Genomic DNA, 15,603 nt, shown 5'->3' with positions numbered 1-15,603 from the left:
AAAGAAGTGCCTGTCACTTCTTCAGACGTAAATGGAGCAGTTTTCCATGGACTCCATAGAAAAACAGCTCCAATTACGTCCGTAATGGACGCAGCGAAAGACGCCTGCACATGCCATTACGGCTGAAATTACGGTGCTGTTTTCTCCTGAAAACAGCACCGTAATTTCAGCCGTAACGGACGCTGCCGTGTGAACATACCCTCAGGGCTTAAAATGTCAGGGAAATAGCCCCAATACATATGTGTCCGCCCAAAAAAAATGTGTGTATAAGAGACAGCATAGCATATCTATAGCACTACGACCCTATAAACTATGGATAGGATTAGATACAGTGGCTCAGCAGACAGTATCACACATGATAGGATTAGATACAGTGGCTGAGCAGACAGTATCACACATGATAGGATTAGATACAGTGGCCCAGCAGACAGTATCACACATGATAGGATTAGATACAATGACTCAGCAGACAGTATCACACATGATAGGATTAGATACAGTGGCTCAGAAGGCAGTATCACACATGATAGGATTAGATACAGTGGCCCAGCAGACAGTATCACACATGATAGGATTAGATACAGTGGCTCAGCAGACAGTACCACACATGATAGGATTAGATACAGTGGCTCAGCAGACAGTACCACACATGATAGGATTAGATACAGTGGCTCAGAAGGCAGTATCACACATGATAGGATTAGATACAGTGGCTGAGCAGACAGTATCACACATGATAGGATTAGATACAGTGGCCCAGCAGACAGTATCACACATGATAGGATTAGATACAATGACTCAGCAGACAGTATCACACATGATAGGATTAGATACAGTGGCTCAGAAGGCAGTATCACACATGATAGGATTAGATACAGTGGCCCAGCAGACAGTATCACACATGATAGGATTAGATACAGTGGCTCAGCAGACAGTACCACACATGATAGGATTAGATACAGTGGCTGAGCAGACAGTACCACACATGATAGGATTAGATACAGTGGCTCATAAGGCAGTATTACACATGATAGGATTAGATACAGTGGCTCAGAAGGCAGTATCACACATGATAGGATTAGATACAGTGGCCCAGCAGACAGTATCACACATGATAGGATTAGATACAGTGGCTCAGCAGACAGTACCACACATGATAGGATTAGATACAGTGGCTCAGCAGACAGTACCACACATGATAGGATTAGATACAGTGGCTCATAAGGCAGTATCACACATGATAGGATTAGCTACAGTGGCTCATAAGGCAGTATCACACATGATAGGATTAGATACAGTGGCTCAGCAGACAGTATCACACATGATAGGATTAGATACAGTGGCTCAGCAGACAGTATCACACATGATCGGATTAGATATAGGGCCCAGCAGACAGTATCACACATGATCGGATTAGATATAGGGCCCAGCAGACAGTATCACACAAGATACGATTAGATACAGGGCCCAGCAGACAGTATCACACATGATTGGATTAGATACACAGCTCAGCAGACAGTATCACACATGATAGGATTAGATCCAGGACTCAGCTGACAGTATCACACATGATTGGATTAGATACAGGGCCCAGCTCGCTGTCATTGCGTCTCCAGCGCTGGACCCAGGATAGGTAAGAATAATAATTTTGCTTCTTTATGTGTTACTGATTATTTTTGTGTGTTTGTGTTTTTTTACAGGTTCGGTTGTTGGACTTCGGATTCGAGGACTTCAATGACGGCGTTTTTTTTATTCTCAATAAAATGGTTAATGAGGGTTGTGTTTTTTTTTTCAATAAAATGTTTTTTCTATGTGCTTGTATCTTTTTAAACTTTATTATCACCGCCTTAGTAATGGCCACTGGCTGATTGACAACCTCCATTACTAAGGCTAGGCTTAATGTTAGCCGGTGCAGAGGCTATACTAACCCCCATTATTACCCCGGTACCGACCGCCACCAGGGGTACTGGGAAGAGCCAGGTACGAACCAGTACCCGACCATCTGTAGTGACGGGCAGGCACCGGGGTGGCCGCAGGCTGGTAGTATAAGGCTGGGGAAGGCCAAAAACAGTGGCCCTTCCCACCCTTGTAATGCTGCCTGCTGCTGCTGTGTTGTATCTGGCTGGTTATGAAAATTGGGGGGGACCCCACATAGTTCTTTCGAATTATTTTATTTATTTTTTAAATGACGTGGGGTCCCCCCCATTTTTCATAACCAGCCAGATACAATAAAGCAGCAGCAGCCTAGCATCACCAGGGTGGGAAGGGCCACTGTTTTTGGCCTTTCCCCTCCTGATAATACCAGCCTGCGGCCACCCCAGTGGCCGACCATCGCTACAGATGATCAGGTGCTGGATCGTACCCGGCTCTTCCCAGCACCCCTGGTGGCGGTGGGTACCGGGGTAATAATGGGGGTTAGTGTTAGCCTCTGCATCGGCTAACACTAAGCCCCGCCTTAGCAATGGATACTGTCAATCAGCCGGCGGCCATTACTAAGGCGGTAGTAATATAGTTTAAAAAAAAACACAAAGACATAGAAAAAATATTTTATTGAAATAAAAAAAAAACCCCACAGCCCTCATTAACCATTTTATTGATAATTAAAAAAAAAGCTGTCATCGAAGTAGTCCTGGAATCCGACGTAGTCCAACGACCGAACCTGTAAGAAAACACACAAAAAATGATTAGTAACACGTGTGTTAGGCTTAGATACAGGGCCCATGTGTGATACTGTCTGTGGGACCCTGTATCTAAGCCTACCACAACGTAGGCTTAGATACAGGGTCCAGCGGACAGTAATCTTATACAGTATAAGATTACTGTGTGCTGGGGCCCTGTATCTAAACCTACAGTGTGGTAGGCTTATATACAGGGCCCATAAGACAGGATCACACATGGGCCATGTATCTAAGCCTACCATGTGATTGGCTTAGATACAGGGCCCAGCAGACAGGATCACACATGGGCCATGTATCTAAGCCTACCATGTGATTGGCTTAGATACAGGGCCCATCAGACAGGATCACACATGGGCCATGTATCTAAGTCTACCATGTGATTGGCTTAGATACAGGGCCCAGCAGACAGGATCACACAATCTGTGATCCTGTCTCATGGGCCCCCTAAGCCTGCTACATCGTAGGCTTAGCGGTTGTACAGTCCCTAAACATTGATGGCCTATCCTCAGGATAGGCCATCAATAGCTGATGTGTCTCTCGGGACCCGCAAATCAGCCCCAATCGCCCATGTATATAGTGCCACACAGCCCCAATCTCCCTTGTATATAGTGCCACACAGCCCCCCTCCCTTGTATATAGTGCCACCCAGCCCCATGTATATAGTGCCATACAACTCCCCCTTGTATATAGTACCACACAGTGCCCCTTGTATATAGTGCCACAGAGCCACGCCTTGTATATAGTGCCACACAGCCCCCATCTCCCTTGTATATAGTGCCACACAGCCCCCTCTCCCTTGTAAAGTGCCACACAGCCCCTTCCCTTGTATATAGTGCCACAGAGCCCCCTCTCCCTTGTATACAGTGCCACACAGCCCCCCTCTCTTTTGTATATAGTGCCACACAGCCCCCCTCCCTTGTATATAGTGCCACATAGCCCCCCTCTCCCTTGTATATAGTGCAAAACAAGCCCCCTCTCCCATGTATATAGTACCCCACAGCCCCCTTTTGTAAATAGTGCCACACAGCGCCCCTTGTATATAGTTCTACAGAGTTCCCGCTCCCCGATTGTTTAAAGTGCCACACGGCCACCCAAAAAATAAAAATTGTACTTACCTCGCCCTGTGCCCACGACGGACGGAGCTCTCCACAGAATCCGGGCGCGGGCCAGCGTGGTACAGTGATGTCATCACGCCGGCTTGCGTAGGGATTTTTCCCAGCGCCTTTTAGGCTGCAGGCCGAACGTGGCCTGCAGCCTATAGTATTCAAATGTATCTGCATCCTGGGGATGAAGATACAAGTGAATGTGGCTGTTTCTAGAACCGGGCCCCCCCCCGGTGCTAGCAACACCACCGAGTATAAGGGGGCCCGTGCCGCCCGGCCCATAAATGTTATGGGCCGGGCAGCACGGGCCCCCCTCATGCCGTGGGCCCCGCTGCAGCTGCTATGGCTGCTATAGTGGGCAGGGGGACCTAAGAGTATGGGGTCTCTGGGCAATTGCCCAGTTTGTCTCCCTTACGCCGGCACCACGTGGGAACGGAGCTAGGTGTGTATACTTATTTTTATTTTTTCATTTGTTTGGGGGAACTATCTACAGGGGGTGTGTGACACTTTTTACTAGATGGGCTGTGTGGCACTATCTACAAGCGCGTCTGTGTGGCACTATCTACAAGCGGGCCTGTGTGGCACTATCTACAATGGGGGTGTGTGATATTTTCTACAAGGGCGGGGGGCACTAACTACAAAGGGGGAAGTGTGGCACTATCTAGAGGGGACTACGTGACACTATCTACAGCGGGCTGCGTAGAACTATCTACAGGGGTTTGTGTGGTACTATCTCCAGGGTGGTTGTGTGGCACTATCTACAGGAGAGTTCTGTGGCGCTATCTACAGGGAGGTTGTGTGGCCCTATCTCCAAGGGTTGTGATGCACTATGTACAGGGGGCTGTGTGTGACACTATCCACAGGCACTATCTACAGGGGGCTTTGTGGCCCTAACTACAAGGGTACTGTATGTGGCACTATACAGGAGGAGGATGTGACACTATCTACAGGGTGACTGTGTGTGGCACCATAAAGGGGGGAGGTGACACTATATACAGGGGGGCACTCTCTACAGAGGGGAGGGGTAGATGATCTACCCCCAAGGGCCCCCTTCCTATTTTATGGGAGCCTATTAATATAGATCTACCATAGATCTATATTAATGGGATCTTATACAATATGGAGGGAGGAGGGATGCATCCAGGGATAGCTGTAACATAATAAACTAGGCTATACTTACCCCTCCCCTTTACACATTAAAAGTTAGCAAAAACAGATGGAAACAAGTCCTTCCTGTCCTGGTGCTTTGAGTTTCAGGTACGTTTTTTTAAAGTAACTATTATGACTATGAAATAACATAATTGAGTGATAAAAAACCCTGTAACTAAAAGTTAATAGGAGTACACTTGATGGCCTAGCTGTATTTTTTAGATTGCCCACAGAACTGATAAATGTTCATTGTCGGGGGGGCGGGGGTTGTGGTGGACATTTTGCTGTCTCTGCTAGTTACGCCCTGCCTCCCACACTCCAAAAAAAACGTAAAAATTGTCCCTCTGGTGTATGTGTGTATTTGAGATAGGAGAATTAGATTGGGGACAGGGACTGATGTTAGTGTACACAATCTACGTACAGCACTGCAGAATATGTTGACGCTATATGAGTAACAGGAGATTTCTCTGGGGAAAGCAGCTATAGAAAATCTCATATTTATGCATACAGCACCATACCATACCATGGTGGCTCTGTATTAAACAAACAGAAGAGCTTTACCGATATTGCTATTTTTGTACCGCCAACATACAGTATTTTACAGTGCTGTACAGAAATTGCCTTCACTCACTAACAATCTATACAATAGTATTTTGAGAAAAAGTAAAAAGACAATGTGAAAGGCAATATTACTAGGATAATTCGGTTTTTCAACATTTGTTCTGAAAATAAACCAATCATTGCAATCATTCTTTGTATTTGCCTATAGTATAATATACATCAAGCTTAAAACCCTTTCACAGTGAAAGAGTTAATGTCCTTTCTGGTATGTACATATAATGAGCCACACTGGCAGCTTGACTAAGTTCACTTGTTGAGATTATGCTAATAAATATTTCCTTGGGCTCTTGATGCATGTGAGTGGGAGAATGATGCGGGCCAGAGGTTAATGTTCCTTTGGGGCCCAGTGCAATATACATCCTTGATCTTGCTTTTCCATATACACAATGAAGACCGCCAACCCATTTCCATGCAGTAGAGTTATTGTACTGATAATTTGTGCACAGATGATTTCCCTATCGTCCGTTCTTTATAGATTTATGAAGCTGGACTGCCTTGACAGTAACACAGCAGAAATCCAAGAATTACATTAATTTATTTTTATAGTTATATCTAGTGTAAAAGCAAAAACTACAATATAGATTAAACTAGATATTGATTAGATCATAAGGTTTATTACATTGTATATGGTCTAGGTACATACTGCAAAACTTGTTTCACATTAATCAGAGTGTGAAAACATTATGAAATATTTGTTGTTTTAGTATAGTGTAGAATTTGTCTATTTTAATATATGCTTAAACTCCCAAAATGCTTGGTAAAACAGGATTATATTACTTTAGACGTCCAAAATAGCTTCTGGGTATGTAACTCTTTGGAGCTCATTGGACGGACCTTGTGATTACCATTCCTACATAGGACAAGAATGTTTTTAAGATAAAGCGCTTTACACCTGTTTAATACAATGATTGTAATAAAAGGGGTAAGGAAACAGACAAGTGAGCCCTAATCTACCCACCACTCAGTCCCTGCCTACTTGCAACGACCCGCCCTAGGCGACGGGGTACAACTGGGCGACGGTCCCTACGCTCAATAAGTGCACGACAGACAAACAGACAAGGGTACACAGAAGCAAGGGAAAAGGGGCAGTTGCCCACGGCAACACCGTGGGCAACAAGAGAGGTGAATGAGCCGAGTCAAACCAGGAGTGTACGAGGTACCAAACGCAGAGCAGGAGAGTAGTGAACAAGCCCAGTCAAACCAGGAGTGTACGAGGTGCCAAACGCAGAGCAGCAGAGTAGTCAGTAAGCCAGGGTCAATATGAAGCAGGGTCAAATAGATCAAGAAGCTGCAGCAGGGCCAGGAAACCAAACGAGAAGAATCACAAGCAAGGAGGAACAGGAAAGGCAGGTATAAATAGACAGAGGGCGGGAGCTAGCTCCGTCTGGCCAGGCTGTGATAGGCTCTCCCACTCCTAAGCCTGCCATCCTGAGTGGTGGAAGATGGAGTCAGTCTCACAGACATAGAAGCAGGTGCAGACTGATTACCTATGGGCGTAGATACAGAAGCTGTGCCTGGCAGATCCTTAACAATGATCTCAATGAATGGGTTTAGTGTCTCTTCCTATAAGTGACAAGTCTTCTTTAATATGCCAAAAAGTTTGAATGTAATAAAAATGACTTGAAAACCCAGAGATTACAATTGCACTGCGAGATATTAAATGACATTATTTTTGTACTATTTTGCTATTGACACTGCTGAACCACTAACCCAGACTGTGATCATTTTTTGCCTCTATTACTGTAAATACATACTAACTGTTAAACAAACTGACTCCATGTTTCATAGAGGAAGCAGCCAGGTTGAGCTTTTTGTCTACTGGTTATACTGTACTAACAGCTTTGCTCCCTGTCAGCCATTACACTGGTTACCAGTCTCCTAAAGAATTAAACTAAAACATTCTTACTAGTCTACAAACCCTCCATCATTCTGTACTGTCCTATATTTCTTCTCTCCTCCGATCTTCTTTACCAATCAACTCATGCCCCTTAGGCCATGTTCACACAGCGGAATTTTTATCACAAATTTCCGCCTCCCATTAATTTCAACCTTGTTGCTCCAATTATAAAAAAAAAGTATACATGGTATACGTTTTTACCGTATCGTCTCTATACGCTATTCTATACAGCAGAAAACAATACTAGCCTGGCGTATGCCAAAATAACATTCTTTTGGGATACGCAAAAAATAGAGCTTTAAAGTGAGGTGAACAGATCCTTACTCTTACTTACAGGACTTCTACTGTGCTACATTCATCCTACAGAATTGTGTCTTATACCATCAGACTTGTTACTAACATTTACCAATTTATACTTGCCTTAAAACCTTTTCCACATAGTTCTATTACAGCTACAACCACAGTCCAAGGACACATACAAGGTCACATACAACCTGACGTACAGTAGTCACAGAAATCTCTTCACCTAAAGGTTTGTCTAATGAAGACAACCCCTTTCTATATGTTCTATAAGGGCAAATGGACATCATAATGGGGGATCCCCCGCTTGGGACCATGCTCTAATAGCCATAGCAGAGAGCTGCAAACAAAGAGAGAGGCTCTCGCTCTGTCAGACCCTGTCTTTCCCCATATTACTTGGTCGTCCATCCATTTGACTGGCTGGCACATAACAGTCTTTGCCCTTTGATTTATGAAGTTGGACCTGCAATGATCAGCTGATTGCCGGACTGGCTTTAATTTAAGAAGTCTCGATAAGAAAACCTGTGTAACTCTGTTGTCCTTAACTTACTATCCTCATCACATCACTAAGAACTTTATATATATATATATATATGTGTTGGCATTGATACTAGCTAAGTAACTGGTTCATAGAGCTTTATTAATATCCTGCTATTCTTCATGCAAGTACATACAATGTCCCTCTATTCACCACTTTAGATTGTCAGCTCTTGCGAACAGAACTCTCTCTTATTGCTGATAGATAGATAGATAGATAGATAGATAGATAGATAGATAGATAGATAGATAGATAGATAGATAGATAGATAGATAGATAGATAGATGATAGATAGATGATAGATAGATAGATAGATAGATAGATAGATAGATAGGTGATACCAAGGAAAATTTCTGTTTATTTACTGTCATTGTACTGTTGCTTTAGTATGCAGGTTTTAATGCGCTTTATTCTGTAATCATGATTGGTACTGAATTCACTTCCCTATATGACTCAGCAGAAACATAAATGGCCTGTTTCACCTTTAAGATGTATTCTCCAGAGAGAGGGAAGGGGTGTAGCTAGCTGGGACACAGGAACAAACATCACGCAGTGCAGCAATGTGGAGCAGAGGAGTTCAGCAGTGTGGAGCAGAGGAGTGCAGAAGTGAGGAGAAGTGTGCAGCAGCGTGGAGCAGAGGAGTGCAGAGGTGGAGCAGAGGAGTGCAGCAGTGTGGAGCAGAGGAGTGCAGCAGCGTGGAGCAGAGCAGTGCAGCAGTGTGGAGCAGAGGAGTGTAGCAGTGTGGAGCAGAGGAGTGCAGCGGTGTGGAGCAGAGGAGTGCAGAAGTGTGGAGAAGTGTGCAGCAGCGTGCAGGCAGAGGAGAGCAGACAAGTCAGTGTCTGAAGTTGTATTCAGTGAGATGCTGCAGCAGCCATGTGGAACTGAGAGGAATTCTGTGAGAGGATCAGCTACAGCCATGTGGAAGTGAAAGGAGTGCAGGTCAGTGTGTGTGTTGCATGTGGTACAGAAGCCAGACAAGGAGCTTGGACACTACTGAGAGTGCCTAGAGCAAAGCAAGGAGCTTGCACACAGCCTAGAATCCCCAAGGGACACCATTCCTCTGTGATAGTGCAACTGGATTGGGACAGTCAGCAGCGCACCTTCCAGCACAGTATAGAGAAGAAAGAGGACCAGAGCTCACAGCACACTTGGAGGCATTACAGACAGAGTCAGGGAGGTGAAGCAGGTACCACCATTTGCAATACCCTGTGATATGTTTATTCTAGTTAAAGACATTGCCTCTGTAACAAAAGTAACCACCAAGCATATTGTGCACAGTAAAACTACTGTGAAAGTTTATTAAACCCTGTCTTCTGGAACATCCTTATTTCAGGGTACACCACATAACATCCCAGGGGACAGAGAACAGTGCATCCCACAAGCAACACTTATTTCACTGGTTCTGCGGCCCGAGGAGCGGGAGAGAGAAAGTGCGCCACCATGACCAAAGGGCGCGAAAACCAATTTCAGCTCAGAGAGCCCCGCCCACCGCGACTCGGCGCCCGCGTTACCACAAATTGGCGTCACGAACAGGATATACCACGAGGTGTGACCTTAAACAGGAGATCTTGCGGCAGCCATCTTGTGAAGGAAGCCGCGATTCGCTTGGAGAGCGCAGGACTGTGAGAACGCTCTGTGTGTGTGACAGTAAGTGGATGACTGCAATGTTTTCTCGCTGCATATTGTCTGCAGGGACGGACTGTTATTAAGTACAGACAGCACGACCGTAAGGTCTCTGATAAGATGTCGATGGAGGGAGATCATGAACTGCCTGGCAGCAATGGGACCCCCAGCACAGTGCATGCAATGCCGATAATGATGCCGTATTATTTTGGAGCGCCCTGGCTCCCCAACTATAATGGAGATGCAAACAGCCTGAGAGACTTCAAGGAGAAGATACAAGCCATGTTCCGGCTGTACCCGGTTACCGTAGAGCAAAAAGTGGAAATGCTGATCGGTCAGTTAGAAGGAGCAGCCTTGAGGAAGGTGAAGTCCTGGCCTTACACTGAAAAACTGACAATGGAACGGATTTTTGAGTGGCTGAGCACTACCTTTGATACCCGGACTATCTCTGAACTAAAGATGCGGTTCTTTGGCACGAAGCAACAGCCTGATGAGTCGTTACGTAATTTTGCCCTCAGTTTGCAGGAAGTGCTGCATGCTATTAAAACCGTGGATCCACATGAAGTGCTGAATACAGACAGAACCCTGAGGGATCAATTCGTTGAAGGAGCAAGGAAAGAAGCTACAAAGACGCAATTGAGAATCTTAGCACTGCAGAACCCTGACAGCTCATTCCTAGACTTTAAAGAGATGGCCATCAGAGTCCTAGGGACCAAATCAGAGTCCAACCCAGTCCAAACCCGCCCTGAACCGAACCCCAGCGGTGCAGCGCCAATGTCTGGCATTAACTAAATTGTCACGCAGTGTGCTCAGACACAGGTGCAGGATGTGGCAAAGGAGTTGCAAGTGCAGGTTGCAGAACTGGCTAAAGGTCTGACAGAAATGTGCCAGGAGCTGAAAGAATTTAAACAGCAACGCCGACAAGATGAAGATCGCTGGTCTCCGAGAGGTAGGCAACATTACAGCCCCGGTGGGGACAGTTATAGAAATTTTGGGAGAAGGCCCACTGACCAGTTTGATTCCCACGGAAGACTCATTTGCAGGCGGTGTAGGAGAAGTGGTCACATTGAGCAAGAATGCCAGCATTTAAATGTGAATCTCCCCAGGCCAAGGACCAACCCTCGGGAGGAGAGCGCATAGGTCAAGATCAGTCAGAGTGGATTCCCCGATACATTGGGCGCTGTCCTGTGGTCACTATCCAGATAGATGGAATCCCGTTTGCAGCATTGCTAGATACCGGTTTGCGGGTGACAACAATACAAGTGTCACATTATGAACGCAATTGGAAGCTAGATCAGCTATTGAAACCTCCACAAACATGGATTAATGTTATAGCCAGTAATGGACAGATTATTCCCCGTCAAGGATATTGGGAGCCAACAGTCAGAGTTGGACAGACCGAACTCCCACAACAAGGCCTGATAGTGGTTGACGTTCATGATGATGAATTTCCCCCAGTGGTCCTAGGCATGAATGTGCTGCAGAACTGTTTTGAGGAACTCATGGTGGCCCTGAAGAAGGATCTGGGCTTAGCCCCATCGTCAGAAAGAAGAGTAATCCAGCAAACTCTCCGCTTGTCGCATGGACACCAGAAATTTGCCAACCCAGATGGAGAAATTTGCAAGGTCCGAGTGACTGACAGACGACCAATATTGCTGCAACCAGGTACAGAGACTATGATATGGTGCAGGGCACGAATGGGTCTGCGTGGTCATGCACAATTTGACAACCAAAATCCCATGACAACAAGGAGAGGAACCCCGCCCCCATCTAAACAAGTGCCTCTTAATCTACAAACAGAGAAAGTACATTGGGCTCAGGTCCAGAAAGAAAGCAGAGTCTTGGAAAGTTTAAAAATCCTTCTTGAATTTGGAAGAAAACTCAGCAGGAGTCAGCGTATCAGTGCCGATCCAGAGTTGGTCAAACTGTTAAGGCAGAGAAGATGGCTATTCATAGGGAAGGGTCAGCTATACAGACGCACTCTAGATCCAATCACATATGAACGTGTGAATCAGATTGTGGTGCCCCGGCAGGACGCCAGCATAGTCCTCGAAGCTTACCACGACCAGTCTGGTCATTTTGGGTGTCAAAAGACTGAAGCCACTATAAGAAGACGGTTCTTCTGGATTGGAATGAGAGAGGACATAGAAAAATGGTGTCGAGAATGTACTTCTTGTACAGTGAGCCGAAGAGAGCAACCTGGCCAGAAAGCGCCAGTACATCCGATTGTGAGTCATAAGCCGCTGGAATTAGTTGCACTTGACCATGTGAAGATGGAGCCAACTAGAACTGGCTTCACCCATGCTCTGACCATCATTGACCATTACACAAAGTTTGTTGTAGCAATGCCCGTGAAGGATTTGACAGCCAAAACCACAGCTGAAGTCTTCTGGAAAACCTTTGTTCTACCTTATGGATATCCTAAACAGATTTTGACGGACCAAGGGTCTGCGTTTGAGTCACAATTGTTTCAAGAGTTGTGCACCCTCTATGGCTGTAAGAAGTTAAGAACAACTGCGTACCATCCACAATGCAATGGACTCTGTGAAAGAATGAATAAGACACTGATAGAAATGCTGAAAACTGTGCCTACTCATCGAAGAGCAGATTGGCCCATTCTTCTTCCAGAGCTAACTTATTTGTACAACAATACAGTCCATTGTTCCACCGGATACACTCCATACTTCCTGATGTTTGGTCGTCAAGGCAAACTACCGTCTGATATAGCTATGGAAGTTCAAGTCAGCGATACCATCAATCCACTACCACGAACAGACTGAGTAGCAGACCATCAGCGTCGCCTGAATGAAGCCAATGAAATGGTTGAGAACCGGATGAAAGTCGTACGTCAGAGACAAGAAGAGGACTATAATTCCAATGCCAACGCTGAACCTTTGAAAGTTGGGGATCGAGTCTGGTTAAAGAAGAACCACAGAACCAGCAAGCTAGATGACTATTGGGAACCAAGGCCGTACACTTTGAAAGCCATTCCTCATCCAGAAATAGAAATCTACGAGATAGGAAAAGAAAACGTAGAGAGTACCAAGGTGGTACACCGTAATCAGCTGAAACTTTGCCTGTTGAAGGATTCTAGAGAGGAAACCATTCCAGATGAGACACCCTCTGAGGGAAGACTGGAGTCCCCCATGGAAAATGCAGGTAACTTGTTCCCGTTTGTCTGGCCTTTCGGTCCTTGGATGCAACTAGGTGTCCCACAAGTTGTCCATAGCCAAAGTGTGCCGATTGAGTCCCACCCAGAAGTTGTTCCAAGCTATTGTGAACTTATTGACTCTCAGCCCCCTACTACTTGTGATCCTCCTAGAAGGTCGGAGAGAGCCACCAAAGGTAAAATGGCTGAACGATACTGTGATTGAATAGATATTTCTATGCTACAGACTATTTCTATGGAGCCCTATAGTTACATGTAACCCCCCCCCCCCAGTTGGCTGGTGCAGCCTTGATTTGATTTTTGAGACCCAGAGACTATCCTGGACTTTACTTTGAAACCCAAGTTGCGCACGTTGCGCCACATCTCTATTGAGTCTATTGAAGTGCATCGCAAGGATTGTCGGCTGTACCATGCGCCTTGCAAATGGCGCCAGAAGATGTCTTGCCATATGGACGTTGTTGCCGGATATATTGAGAGACACTAGTTTTACAGTATTGCCTTAATATTTTTGCCTTTCAGGAATGCACTATGGACATATGCCGTTATGATGCAAAGATTACCTTTGATATGTGAATATGTTATATTGCATATTTTTGTCCCGTTTTCGTTGCAGGAGAGACAGTGTCGGGGACGACCCTGATTTTACCAGGGACGAATGTGATACCCAGGAAAATTTCTGTTTATTTACTGTCATTGTACTGTTGCTTTAGTATGCAGGTTTTAATGTGCTTTATTCTGTAATCATGGTTGGTACTGAATTCACTTCCCTATATGACTCAGCAGAAACATAAATGGGCTGTTTCACCTTTGAGATGTATTCTCCAGAGAGAGGGAAGGGGTGTAGCTATCTGGGACACAGGAACAAACATCACGCAGTGCAGCAATGTGGAGCAGAGGAGTTCAGCAGTGTGGAGCAGAGGAGTGCAGAAGTGAGAAGTGTGCAGCAGCATGGAGCAGAGGAGTGCAGCAGCATGGAGCAGAGGAGTGCAGCAGTGTGGAGCAGAGGAGTGCAGCAGTGTGGAGCAAAGGAGTGCAGCAGTGTGGAGCAGAGGAGTGCAGAAGTGAGGAGAAGTGTGCAGCAGCGTGCAGGCAGAGGAGAGCAGACAAGTCAGTGTCTGAAATTGTATTCAGTGAGGTGCTGCAGCAGCCATGTGGAACTGAGAGGAATTCTGTGAGAGGATCAGCTACAGCCATGTGGAAGTGAAAGGAGTGCAGGTCAGTGTGTGTTGCATGTGGTACAGAAGCCAGACAAGGAGCTTGGACACTACTGAGAGTGCCTAGAGCAAAGCAAGGAGCTTGCACACAGCCTAGAATCCCCAAGGGACACCATTCCTCTGTGATAGTGCAACTGGATTGGGACAGTCAGCAGCGCACCTTCCAGCACAGTATAGAGAAGAAAGGGGACCAGAGCTCACAGCACACTTGGAGGAATTACAGACAGAGTCAGGGAGGTGAAGAGGGTACCACCATTTGCAATACCCTGTGATATGTTTATTCTACTTAAAGACATTGCCTCTGTAACAAAAGTAACCACCAAGCATATTGTGCCCAGTAAAACTACTGTGAAAGTTTATTGAACCCTGTCTCCTGGAACATCCTTATTTCGGGGTACACCACATAACATCCCAGGGGACAGAGAACAGTGTATCCCACAAGCAACACTTATTTCACTGGTTCTGCGGCCCGAGGAGCGGGAGAGAGAAAGTGCGCCACCATGACCAAAGGGCGCGAAAACCAATTTCAGCTCAGAGAGCCCCGCCCACCACGACTCGGCGCCCGCGTTACCACAGATAGATAGATAGAATAATTTTATTAGGTTTAAATAGTAAAGAAGTCCTGAAGGTCCTTTCTTTGGGCACTCAATGGCCTAGATCTGTTTTTGTTCCTATTCAAAGTGCCTGACTCATAAAATTGTTATTCTCCCAGACTGCAAAGAAAAGAATCGCAGAACTAATTTTCATGCATTTTTAGGTTGGAGTTACAGAAGAAACTGATTACTGCTTATTGTAAAGCAGCATTGATTTCTGAATGGCAGTTAGTGAAGAACATGTGTAAAGAAATACAGGGGTGGTCTTAAAGGTCACTAGGTAAGGGTAATGCTGAACAGATTTCATGAATAGAGAATCACCCATAGCGGTTCCATAAGGTATGCATATAGGACACTGTTAGAGGCTCTTTTGAAAAGAAAGGTAAAAACAATGTATATATTAAACAATTGCCGTTATATATGGAAATGCACATTCAAAAAGATTTCACTCGGATTTATTCATCTCACCGGTACTATCATTAAGAAGTGTGACCAACCATTTTTCTACGTTATAAATATGTAATTAGACAAGAAGTCTCACAGGGCATATAAATGTCAGGGTGGGAAGCAGATCTCAAACACCCACTCAAGTTAATTAGAGATAAGGACTCTAACAATGAATAGTATAAACTAGAGAACAAAAGAGTCCGTGTTTATCAAATATGAAAAATAGACAATCTTTATTAATAACATCAAAAAACAAAAACAAAAACAGAGA

Source organism: Rhinoderma darwinii, chromosome 5 (genome assembly GCF_050947455.1).
Source record: "Rhinoderma darwinii isolate aRhiDar2 chromosome 5, aRhiDar2.hap1, whole genome shotgun sequence".
NCBI classification, from domain to species: domain Eukaryota; kingdom Metazoa; phylum Chordata; class Amphibia; order Anura; family Rhinodermatidae; genus Rhinoderma; species Rhinoderma darwinii.
Note: the sequence above shows the minus strand (reverse complement) of the source record.